A 12,627-nucleotide genomic window follows, 5' to 3' on the forward strand; every position below is an offset into this window, starting at 1 on the left:
ATTCTGACTTTATTATTTACTAATTTTATACCAATGAGCAAGTCAGTCAACCTCTTTAAGTTGGTTTTCTCATTTCATCAAGATGGCAGCTTTAGTATACATATCTATTCTCACCTTTAAAAAATAAAAACCTATTGAGATTTTAGATGTGAGTTACACTAAAGCTATAGATTATGAAAGCAAATAAGATCAACTTTAAGGGGAAACAACATTATAGAAAACTAAAGCCCAAAACATATATACTTACTAAGGTGTATATAATGGCTATTATATCTACAAAACAGGGATAAGCTGAAATTTGAAATATAAATCATAGAAATTCAAAATAGGAAAATCCATATTTCTCAGCCTTTGTTCAGTTTTTACATTCTTTTTGCTTTATTTTTGTCTGACTGGGTTAATTTAAAAGATATGTATTCAAGCTTTGAAATTTTTCTGCTTTGTCTAATCTATTGTTAAAGCTTTCAACTGTATTTTGTAATTCCTTCTGTAAATTTTTCATTTCCAGAGTTTTGTGCTTTCTTTAAATATCTATCTCTGTAGTAAATTTTTCATTCATATCTTGAATTATTTTTCAGATTTCTTTGTATTGGTTTTCAACTTTCCCTTGGATCTCATTGAACTCCCTTATGATCCATATTTTGAATTCTTTATCTGTCATTTTAGAATTTTCGTTTTGGTTAAGATCCATCACTAGAGAGCTAGTGTGATCCTTGAGGGGTGTTACACACTGTTTTTTCATGGTGCCAGAATTCTTACATTGGTTCCTTCTTTTCTGGAGAAACTGTCACTTCTAATTTTTGAATTTACATTCATTTTAATGGGACTTTATTTTTCCCCTTGAAGGTGTGACTGTTGCATATGTTGGGTAGGGTCATTTGGCTTTGCTAATTTGTGATCTTGGGGTGGGGGCTAAGGCTCCATATGAATTCCTTGGTTATAGATAGCCTTAGTGTAGTGGCTTGCTCAAATGCTGCTTGTTTGTAGGTTTTAGTAGTGGTGTACTCTGCATGTTGTCAGGCTCACCATCTCCTGCAGAGATGGGGAAGTAGAGGTCTCAGGAGATTATCTCATTCCCGAGTGCTTTGCACCTCTGTCTATTCTCACTTATAAATGGGAGCTAAATAATGGGTACACATGGACATAAAGAGTGGAATAATAAACATTAGAGACTCCAAAAGGTGGAAGGGTGGAAGGTGATGAGGCTGAAAAATTACCTATTAGGTACAATGTTCACCATTTGGGTGATGGATACACTAAAAGCCCAGGCTTCACAACTATGCAATATACACATGTAATAAATCTGCACTTGTACCCCCTAAATCTATAAAAATATTAAAAAATTTAAAACTGGGAAAATCAAAATAAAATACTTAATAGATGAGCTGATATGATTGTCTACTTAGAAAATAAAATACAAGAGACTTAAATGGCAAAATATTAGAGAAATCAGAAATCTGGCTAGACAGATGATTGACAGACAAAAATCAATAGCTTTCCAGGACTTCAGCAACAATTAATGATAACATGTCATGGAAAATAGTTTTATTCATAATAGCATCTTAAAAATCTAACATAATTAGAAAAACATTAAATAATAAATGTACAAGATATCTGAAAAGAAAAATTTTAAATTTAGTAAAGGACCAAAAAGACACCACAAACAATAAGGAGACCTGCTATGAGATAGGATGACAAGATTCAAAAGCCAATTCTCCCACAAGTAAACTGTATCCTCAGTGCAAACTCACTTCTAAAATCACAGCATATATTTTTAAGCCGATTCTACAGATCACATGGAGCTTCTGCTTAAGACAGCAGGATAAAATAGTTTTATTCTACTAGACTCCCTGAAAACAAACTAAAACTAAGAAAAACACTGAAAAATAGAGAGAAAAAAATAGCCCTTGAAACAGGAAAGTATTCACAACTCCAAACTATAAACTATGAAATATTTAAGTATGAAGTATTGCTGCTGAATAATGTGAAATCTTAAACAAGAGATGGCAAGATGCTGAGCCAAGTCTGTTTCTCTCGGACCTGATAGCACATCATACTACTGAAAAGAGCATCCAATATTCTGTTGTTTAGAGCACAGTTAAGATCAGGTAGATGGGTCAGGGGAAAATGGGGGAAATAGTCTGACCCCTCAAAACAGCAGCCAAATAGAAATCATGCTGACACATTCTGGTTTCCTAGCCAAGGACTCTGCTGGAGGTTATTTGTATGGAAGAAGAGAAGTTTTCAAATTAAAACATAATTCATCCGCAACTTCGGGGGTTTTTCTCTATGCCACCTCAATTTGAATTCCACAAACTACAAAAAGATGTATTCCCAATAGCAAGGAAATAACAGATTTGGTGACAGATGCTTGAGACAGCCTGTGGCAGTTTTAAAACATAGCCCCCAAATTCATTGACACTCCTATCCAGAAATGGGTCTATGCCCCACCTTCAATGTAAAGAGTACAGAAGGGATGCTGTCCCAGTTTCCAGGTCCAGGCCTTTAGTAACTAGCGGCTTCCACTTCCTCTCGCTTAGAGAACTTACTCTTGGAACCCAGCCACCTTGCTGTGAGGAAGCCAAATCAGTCTGTGGAGAGTTCCACCTGGAGAGGGAGCGAAAGCCAGCGAGACTTGCCAGACATGTGGGCGATCCATCTTTAAAGTGGATCCTGCAATCCCATTCAGGCTGCCCCAGCTGATACCACGTGGAGCAGAAATGAGCTGGACCCACTGCACCCTGCCCAATTTGCAGAAATGTGAACAAAATAACTGATTGTTATTTTAAGCCACTCAGTTGTGGGGTGGTTTGCTCTGCAACAATAGATAACCAGGACAAAACCCAAATTAAACAGCAGTGAGCCTCAGCTTACTCTACCCTATTTCACCCCTTTCCCTGTACTATTATTTAAATAATAGTCAGGCTTTTAAAAAGATGAGTTATAATCAAAAAGGAGGGAGTTGTACATATTCATTAAAACTGCAAAATAATTTTTTATAAATAATGGAGGGAATTTAAGCCAAAGAAGAGCCCACAGTCCCCAAACAAATATATCAAAGTATTTCAGAAAAACTGTAAACAAGGAGTTCTCCATTATTCTGAAGGACTTGCAGAAAATATGGATCTCTCTGTCTCTTTCTATATGTGTGCGTGTGTGCATACGTGTGTGTGTGTAAAGCAATAAACATTAAGCAGATGCTCCTAAGTACCAAGCAAACAAAAATGTTCAGAGAAAAGATTCAAAATTTTATAGAAGAGATGTAAAATAATTAAGGGAGATTAAAAGTGTGCTGGCAATACTCAGGGAAAAAGTTGGAGAGATAAATAAAATCACTAAAAAGACAAAAGACATTCTAGAAGCCACAAAAATACAATGAACTTCACTGAAAATATTGTTAAATACATAGAAGACGCATTTGGGGAAATAACACAAAACAAAGTAGAAAAGAACAAAGATATAATGACTCCAGAGAATATGACAGAAATGAATGACAGACAGTTGGATGGTTTTGAAGAAGAAAATGCTTGGAAAAATATCATAAGAACATGGTGTAAAACAATATTCTCCTGAAACAATGTAATAAATAGATAGACATAAAGGACCCACTAGATTCCAGGAAAGTTTCATTTGGAATCCTCAACAGCATAAGATAATCTGAAAAAGTTACTGAATTTCAAGCTTAAAGAAAGGATTATGGGAGCACATAGGCAGAAAATTCAAGTCACTTACAAGAGCAGAAATAATCAGGTTGGCCTTCGACTTGACCACAGTGACATTCAATTTCAGAAGATGGAAAGGCAGCACATTTTCACTTCTGAGGGAAAGAATGTGAAACCCAAGCCAAATTGTTCTTCCAATATAAAGGCAACAGATTGGGTGTTTTAATAAATAGTGTGGGGCAACGGGCTATTCCTTTGGGAGAAAAGTTAAATGCCTAATTCACATCATTCCTAAAATGAAACTAGAAGGATTACAGAGCTAAATGTTAAGAAAAACTACGAAAACATTGGAAGCATGTTTTAGAATTTTAGAATATTAATACTCTTCCTAAATAAAATTCAAATCCTGGAAACAATAAAGAAATAGATAGTATTTTATAGATCTTGTGTGTGTATAGCTATAGATATGTTCAATGTTTTCAAGAATATTTTTGCCAGTAACAGCCATAATTTTAAATGTGCCCAGTGAAGGTACTTCTAGCAATCTACCTTACAAAATATTTGCTTACATCAACAAAGGTATTTATACATTGTATCATTGTAATAACAAAAAATGTAAATAGTCAAAATGTCTATTTATAAGAAAGATTAAATATATTGTGCTACATACAAATAATGGCACAATTTGGAGCCTTAAAAAAATCTATGGCCTGAAAAAACCTCTAAGACATTTTAAGTTAAAAAATGAAGTTTCTGAAAATGTATAGTGTATAATAGTATTTACATAAAAATTATACCTGTATAGCAATGCATATAAATGTAAGTAAAAGGATTTTTACTCTATATACTTTTGCATTGCCTTAATCTTTAAGGCAGAAAATACATTACTATTTTACTTCTGGAATAAAAATGGTTTAAGAAATAAATGCTTTTTTTTTTTTTTTTTTTTTTTTTTGAGACGGAGTCTCGCTCTGTCACCCAGGCTGGAGTGCAGTGGCGCGATCTCGGCTCACTGCAAGCTCCGCCTCCCGGGTTCACGCCATTCTCCTGCCTCAGCCTCTCCGAGTAGCTGGGACTACAGGCGCCCGCCACCACGCCCGGCTAATTTTTTTTTTTTTGTATTTTTAGTAGAGACGGGGTTTCACCGTGGTCTCGATCTCCTGACCTCGTGATCCGCCAGCCTCGGCCTCCCAAAGTGCTGGGAATGCAAGCGTGAGCCACCGTGCCCGGCCAATAAATGCATTTTTAATTGGAATGAAATTATCTCCCTGCTCACCTAATAAGTGTTGTAAGTTGTATTTACGCTGTATCCTGATCACCTATAACTGGCATAATAGTTGGCCACTTATTGTTAGTAGGTCTCTATCTCTTAATGCATGCATGGATAGGGACATAGTAAGAGTCCAATGAAGCGATGTTTGTAAAAGGCATAAGGTATTTGTGTGACAACAAAACTTGACTTTAAATGATGAGAGTAAAACTCTAGGAATGCATGTGTCTCTGATGCCAGGACAATTGACTGAAAAGTGAAATCTTTGGCCAAGCAACCAGTTGTTTAACTGATTAGTTTGGTGACTTGGAACAGGATAGGCCTAACCAGACCTGCCGGAGCCCTAATATCCCTGCTCAGAATTGTGTCCATGTTTGTGGAACAGTTACATCCATCTCCCAAACCATAGGAACAGTTTATCAAATCAGACAAATATGAGATTTATCACTTAACGTGTGGACTTCCAAAAATATAATGAAACTTTCCTCTAGCTGCAACCCAAACCTCAAATTTATCATTTATATTATTTTTTCTTTAAGTTCCAAATTATTAACCATGTAATAATGTTCAAGAGGTATTCAATTTATATGTACCATAAACTTGTCTCAGGAAAATAAATTTGCATAAAATCAAAATTTATCGTTGGGGTGAAAGATCTAAGAATTTTGGGGGTCAGTTGGGTAATGTTACTGTGTGGTGGTCCTGGATACAAGACAAGAAGTGATGGGGTCAGTAGGTAAGTGGAGGGTACATGCCCTCAAAAAGTGTCTCAGGTTCAATTTTTATTTTAAACAATGTGATGGCCAAACATAATTGGATATGGCCAGTTGTGACCCCCAGGCTTAATTGCTATAAACTCTCCATTCCATTAGAATCTTTTCATTGTGACCCCCATCCCAGGCCACTCTCCTTTCCACCTTTACTCTTTTGTGCCTGCTGTTTTGTCAACCGGAAATTCCCTCTAAGTCATCTGCCTCCAAATGGCAATCATTTTGCAAAGCTGAGATCATATTCTACCTTTCGGGCAAACACTCTCAAGAACTTGCCAGCCACTGATTTTCTCCCCTCAATCCCCAGAGAATGCTTTATTTGGAACCACTGACTCTCAAAGTGAGACAAGGAGTTAAAGGTCTGTAATCCAGTCACAGATATAAATGATATCCAATATGATCACATGAGGTTGCTCTGCTTAGATCTGATGATCTCAGGAGAAGGCAGGCAGTTGAGGGGCAACAAGTTCTTCCTTCCACTCATCTCTTGCCTGCTTCGCTATATCTTCAAGTCATTGGTTCTGGTCCAGCCTGTGGGAATCATAGAGTCAGGAGCAGCCTATGTATTGTTGTGCCTGCCCAGTATTGACTAGCGAAGTGTTTTTTAGAAAAATATAAATTTATTGTCCAAATTTTAAAAAATCAAGAGAACTAGCATAAAAATCCAGATTTCTAGTTTCTTTTGAAAAAACTGGAAGATGTAGGAATATTGGGAGAGTGTAGATACATCTCCTCTGACAACAGTTAAGCTGGCATTAAGAAGCGGCTATTCCTCCCCTTAACCCAGGCACAACACCTCCAAACTGACCCTAGGGACCATTTGCTGTGGGGTATTGAGTTTGAACAGTGGCTTTTTATGAAAGAGATAAGAGGAAAGGCAATATGTTTTGTGCTCATGTCTCTATCAAGGAAGGAAATGCAAGAGACTTTCCTCACTCACATTGCCTGCCCAACCCCTGTGGAAATTTGAATTTGTCACCTGTAATATTGAACAAGAGTACCCTCTCCTTGCTATGAAAGCCGTTTGAATAATAGAAAAAGTAAAACTATCAAGAAGAATTAAATGTTGTCTCCCCTGAAAGTTCCTACTTCAGTTCTGTGTAAGATATAGTTCTGATTGCCTTCATCATTGTAGTTGCTCTCCTGTGAACAAGTTTACTTCTATATTCTCAAAAGTGCATTAGAATTTTTGACCCAAATGCAGGGATTATTTTTAATCCCTACTAAGTTTTGTTTGGATTTATGCAAGGCACTTGGTCTCTCATCAGTAACTTGTGGACTAATTTGAAGGATTTAGAGTTAGATGTAGGCAAAATTAGGTAATTGGGTATTGATTTATTTAGCAATAAAATCCAGTATTTCTAGTAGCTTTGCAGAGAGCTCTATTTAAGGACTTACCCTGTTTAATATTTTTATCAGTGACTGAAATCATGGGACAGATTGCAGGCTTGTCAAATTTGCAATTGCTATGAATCTGAGAGGTATAGCAAGTATACTAAATAAACTATCAAGATTCCCAAAATATAGCAATGAGCTGGAAAAATAGATTTCTTGTCTATTTAAGGTTAGTTTGACATAACTACTCTCTGAATTATTAATTATATTTTAATCATCCTACCAGATTTTGTTTTAAGCTATTGACTGATAAATAATCTTAGGTAACAGCGTTTCCAAAGAAATATACTGTAAGCAAAGTCTATAATATTCAGAAAATACACTGGAATATGAATTTATTTTTAAAAATTTTTCAAATGATCAAATTCAAAAAGGAGTTATAAATCAGAATTCCATTTTCCCCCTCAAATTTTCACTTAGTAAACTCAACCCAGGGCCTGAGAGTTAAACTCTGATTATTTTTCCCCATGAACTGCATTATCCTTAACAAAATTGATCTTATCTGAAAAATCTCACCGATAATAGTCAAGGCAGAAAGAATCTACCTTAGCTTCTGTGATAAAAGAAAAGGCTTTGTGCTCTTATCCACAAGAATCCCTTCTCCACCCCAAATAAACTGGCATGTTCAGAGGAAAAAAACAATTCGCTAAAATGGAAGGTATTTGTGGATTATCCTGCACCTTCCTAGAAGGTGGTTACATTGGTAGAGCAGCTCTGCCATTCTTGAGACACAATCAATCAGACAAGTGGTTGTTTTCTGCTGTTGTTTCTCTGGGTTTTGCCTTTTTTCCCTACTTAAATGGCTTGGCTTAAGGAGTTATTTAAACAAATGTGAAATCTCTATATTTCAGTTCACGTCACTTCTCATTGAGTTTGAAGCATCTCCTTAATGAATAACCCAAAGATAATTATTATAAAGGATAACAAAAGGTTGTCTGTCAGTTTCTTTTTTTCTCTTTTTCCCCCAGGCCAACTTGAGGATAAATGATTGTTGAATTAACAAAAAATACATGTTTTTGTTTTTTCATTGAGCCTCATATTAGCCACTAAGGAATTAAAAATAATGTAATTGGATTATCTTTCATCTCCTTGCCAAAAATGATTTCTCTGCTGCTGTGTCTTGACATCCTCAATTGGTCCTTCAGATTTACCACTCTCAGAAGACAAGGAGTGCTTCTGTTCTGGTCACCACTGAATCCCCAGTGCCTAATGCCTGGCTCATGATAGACTCTTAATAAACACTTGTTGAGTGAATGAACATCTCAGGGCCTTTGAACATGCTATTCTTTTTGTCTGGAATTCTCTACCCCCAGTGCCACCTAAAACATCCCACCATTCCACCCCCTTCCTTTCCTGGACAGCTCTTTCTCATCTGTCAAATGTCAATTTAAATGGAGTGTCTAGGCATGAATTTTGCCAGATATTATAGCTAGTAGATCTCTCTCCCTTGCCCCCCACTACACACGCACGCACACGCACATATACTGATAGGGCTGCCAGATTGAGCAAATAAAAATGGAGGATACCCAGTTAAATTTGAATTTCAGATCAATAATGAATAATGTCTTAGTATTTAATATTGTCAACTCTAAATACTATGCCCCGATCATAGCACTTATCATAGTTTGTAATTACATTTTGCTTACTCATTTATTGTTTATTATTCCCTAATATATTTTAAACTCCATGCCAGCAGGGACAATGTCTGTTTTCCTCACCAACCTATCCCATCGTTCAGCACAGTTGTCTGCACTAGTAGATACTCAATACGTACTTGTTGAGTCAGTAGTTTGGACATCAGACAAGCTGCCAAGCTTATGATTGTCTATTAATTGATGAATTATTTGGGTGAACAGACTATTTATTTAGTGGTTCCCCCGTGTGGTTACTGATTACAGTCAGTTACATTTTTAAGATATTACCTTATCTCTTGATGATGTCACTACAAAAGTAATTTCTCTACATGCAGATGTTACAGAGGAAAACAGGGAGATGGTCATAATTTACCACAAAAAGACTAACTAGTTAAATGTCGATAGTGTAGCTCCTCTGCTGATAGTTGATTTAATCTTTTTGGAAGAAAATATATATACTTAACTGAACTACATTATTATTATTTTTGCTCAAGAAGAAGTTTTGAATATATTAATCTGGGAGAAAATAAAATAGTATTGACTATAATATTTTAAATACATATTTAAATACATTCCTTGGGCCTGATTCACAGCATCTATAAAATGAGACTGTTGACAAAATGTGTTCTAATTTTATGTTATATAACTCTGATAACACCAAAGTTTATGCCATAAAATTATTTTGCAGTTCAAAAAATGATTATTCTAACAAATAATCAAATATAGTCATTTAAGTGACTCAAATATGTTTCTATAGTTCATCTTACTAACATTAAATATTATAGAGTGAGTGTTTATAATACAGATGGTCTCCAATGTACAATGCTTTGACATAATGATTTTTCAACTTTACAGTATTGTCAGTTCTAAATACTAGAGTGTTTAGCAACACTCATTCAGTAGGAAACATACTAAGAGTACCCATACAACCATTCTGTTTTTCACTTTTGGAACAGTATTCAATCCATGATATGAGATACTCAACATTCTTTTATAAAATAGGCTTTATGGTAGATGATTTTGCCCAAGCGTAGGAGAATGTAAGTGACCTGAGCATATTTAAGGTAGGCTAGGCTAAGCCATGATGTTCCATCAGTTAGGTGTATATTAAATGCATTTTCAAATTAACGATATTCTCAACTCGCCATAAAGTTATTGGGATATAACCCCATCATAAGTGGAGGTGCATCTGTACCCTTTCTCTCCTTTTATCCCTCCATCCCTCATCTAGCTGTCCCTTAGGAAAACAGTTTCTGCTCCCTAGTTGCTCACATTCTAAACAAAAGCATGCTCCTTCCCAGCAGTTACAGTGAGAAAGCTGTATTTTCCTAACGGTGTTTAGAAGGGTAAAATACATAATACATTAAATTAGATAAATGAAATACAATAAATACAGATATATTAAGTAAATAATGGCCTGCCCTCCTGGCAGCTCACAGTTTAATTGGAGAAGTAAATGTTCACCTCCACCCAAGCTCATTCATTACCAGCTTCCAACTATTTGTTTTAGCTCTTTGTATTTTATTAATTATTTGCATTGGTCTCATTCACAGATGAAATTTTTCACTTGTAATTCCTCAGAAATAAATCCATTCATAGGGAATTCAGAGCAGTGCAAATAAATTTCACACCATCCAGTAGGAAATGACAGCAACAATGAAAAGGAGTGGGAGGGGCCTAGGGATCAGCCAATGGGACCAATTCAGTTCTCAATTGGTGTTGGGTTTTGGAAAGTTTGCCTCACTCTAACCTGTACAGCACAGTCCTTTGGGAACTTTGGCTCTCCCAATTTCATTTTGTTAGTGAGAGGTCTGCCAGAAAAGAACCACCGCTGACTACACAGTTCCACTCCCTCTGCTGCGAGTCACCACCTCTGCATGTGGCATACTGTGTCTGTGCTGCACACTAAAAGTTTGAGGGCTTTGCCTGTGGGAAGACACAAACGGAGCTGACATTCATATCTAGAATTGGGTGGTGGCTGAGGAACGTTCAGAGTCTCTATGTTCTTTTCCTCTGTCGTGGTGATTGCTGCTGCCAAACAATAGATTGGAAGCTGATATCTATTCCCCCGTTCATCATAGCACTCTGTGAGTGCACCATGTATAATGTTACATTTGCACTATCAATGACTGCTTGTGCAAGTTCACAATAACTTCTCTCAAAAACACATGCAGCAGCCTTCAAGAAATCCCAAATCTCCTTACAGCCTTGAAAAGCTAGTGCAGTCGGCCGGGTGTGGTGGCTCACGCTTGTAATCCCAGCACTTTGGGAGGCCGAGGCGAGTGGATCATGAGGTCAGGAGTTTGAGACCAGCCTGGTCAACATAGTGAAACCCTGTCTCTACTAAAAATACAAAAATTAGCCGGGCATGGTGGCGCACGCCTGTAGTCCCAGCTACTCAGGAGACTGAGGCAGGAGAATTGTTTGAGCCCAGGAGGCAGAGTTGTGGTGAGCTGAGATCATGCCACTGCACTCCAGCCTGGTGACAGAGGGAAACTCTGTCTCCAAAAAAAAAAAAAAAAAAGAGCTAGTGCAGTCTCCCAAAATTCGACCCTCTTGCTTCCCAGTTGTCTATCTGTCATGGGATAGTAGCTTTTCCTTTTTTGTTTCTCCTTTTTCAAAGGCTGGTTACCAGCTAGAGCAACTCTGGTGCCCTCTGAGTTCTTGCTGAGTCTGCCTGAGGAGTTGTTCTGGATGCCCACACCCACGTGGGCTCCCTGGTGGTTGTCTACCACCTCTGGGCGCTTGTGTGAGCTCACCACCACAGGGCTCTGTACAGGTGCACTAGTCCTCTCACCCAACACAGGCCAGCCCCCTGCTGATTTTTTAATTTTAACATTTATTGAGTGTTTACTATGTATTAGTACTGATAAGTGATTTACATATCCCAGCTCATTTAATCCTCCCCACAACTATGCTATATTTACTTCTTATCCTATTTAATAGATGAGAAAACTGAGGTTCAGGGAGGTTAAACTACTTGCCAAAACCCCTCAGCTAGAAAGTGGAGGAATTTAGGATGGATCAGATATATGGTATATTTTGAAGTGAGATAAATGGATTACATGTCAAATGAAATAGATCAAAAAAGTCTTGTAAAAGTAGGATTCTCCCTGCAAATGAACAAAAGGACTATAGCATGACTCATGGAGGCAGGGGCTACCAGAAGAAGAAGGATTCTCTCAACCTCTCACTTCTCTTCTGTGGCTAAGATACAGCTGTGATAAGGGGTTTAGTGGGAGGGTATTAGGTGATCCAAAGACACCCAGGTTGAAGCTCCACCTCTGCCACTTCCTAATGTTCCTGGACAAGTTTCTTACCCTATTTGACCGTCAACAAAATACAAGTGCATTAAGTTTTGTGGAAACTTAATGAGATGGGCTCTTTGTAAACTGTAAAACATGATGAAAATGGTATTTATTACTTGGCCTCTTCTGTTGGTGGGACCAGAAGTTGCTGAGATACCGAGAAAGAAAAGGGCATGCTTAGAAGTGCTTCAACTCAGTCCTTTTTTAAACCGCTGTCCATGTGGGTGGTCCTCTGGATTCAGCTGGAAAAGAGTGGAGATTAATGAGAGCTAGTTTATCCTCTTACCCAAAGCTATTGTCCTGGTAAAATGAGGATTTATTTGCCTTTCGTCGGGATTGACACAGCATGACACCATGAGATGAATTTTTATCTAGGGCAATGCAAAACATTGTATACATGCATTACACAAAATAAAAGCTTCTGTAAAGATTTTAATATTTGACTGCTATGCATGGAAAATGTGTCTGCATTATGTATGCAATGTAAATTTTTGCAAATTTGAAAATCCCACTTTCATCAGACAAGCATAATGGTTCCAGTTTGCTTTGAGTAAACTTCCTTTTTTCTAAGTATTAGTTAGGGTTTGG

At 37.2% G+C, this 12,627-nt stretch overlaps 1 protein-coding gene and 1 pseudogene across 6 annotated transcripts in view; one reads left to right on the forward strand and one right to left on the reverse strand.

Annotated features, from left to right (window-relative positions):
* The window catches only part of SLC9A9 (solute carrier family 9 member A9), a 608,568-nt gene that overhangs the window by 220,414 nt on the left and 375,527 nt on the right, over positions 1-12,627 (forward strand). The window lies entirely within an intron of this gene.
* On the reverse strand, positions 10,371-11,485 carry LOC129491190 (ubiquitin domain-containing protein 2-like; annotated as a pseudogene).

Source organism: Symphalangus syndactylus, chromosome 10, assembly GCF_028878055.3.
Source record: "Symphalangus syndactylus isolate Jambi chromosome 10, NHGRI_mSymSyn1-v2.1_pri, whole genome shotgun sequence".
Lineage (NCBI taxonomy): Eukaryota > Metazoa > Chordata > Mammalia > Primates > Hylobatidae > Symphalangus > Symphalangus syndactylus.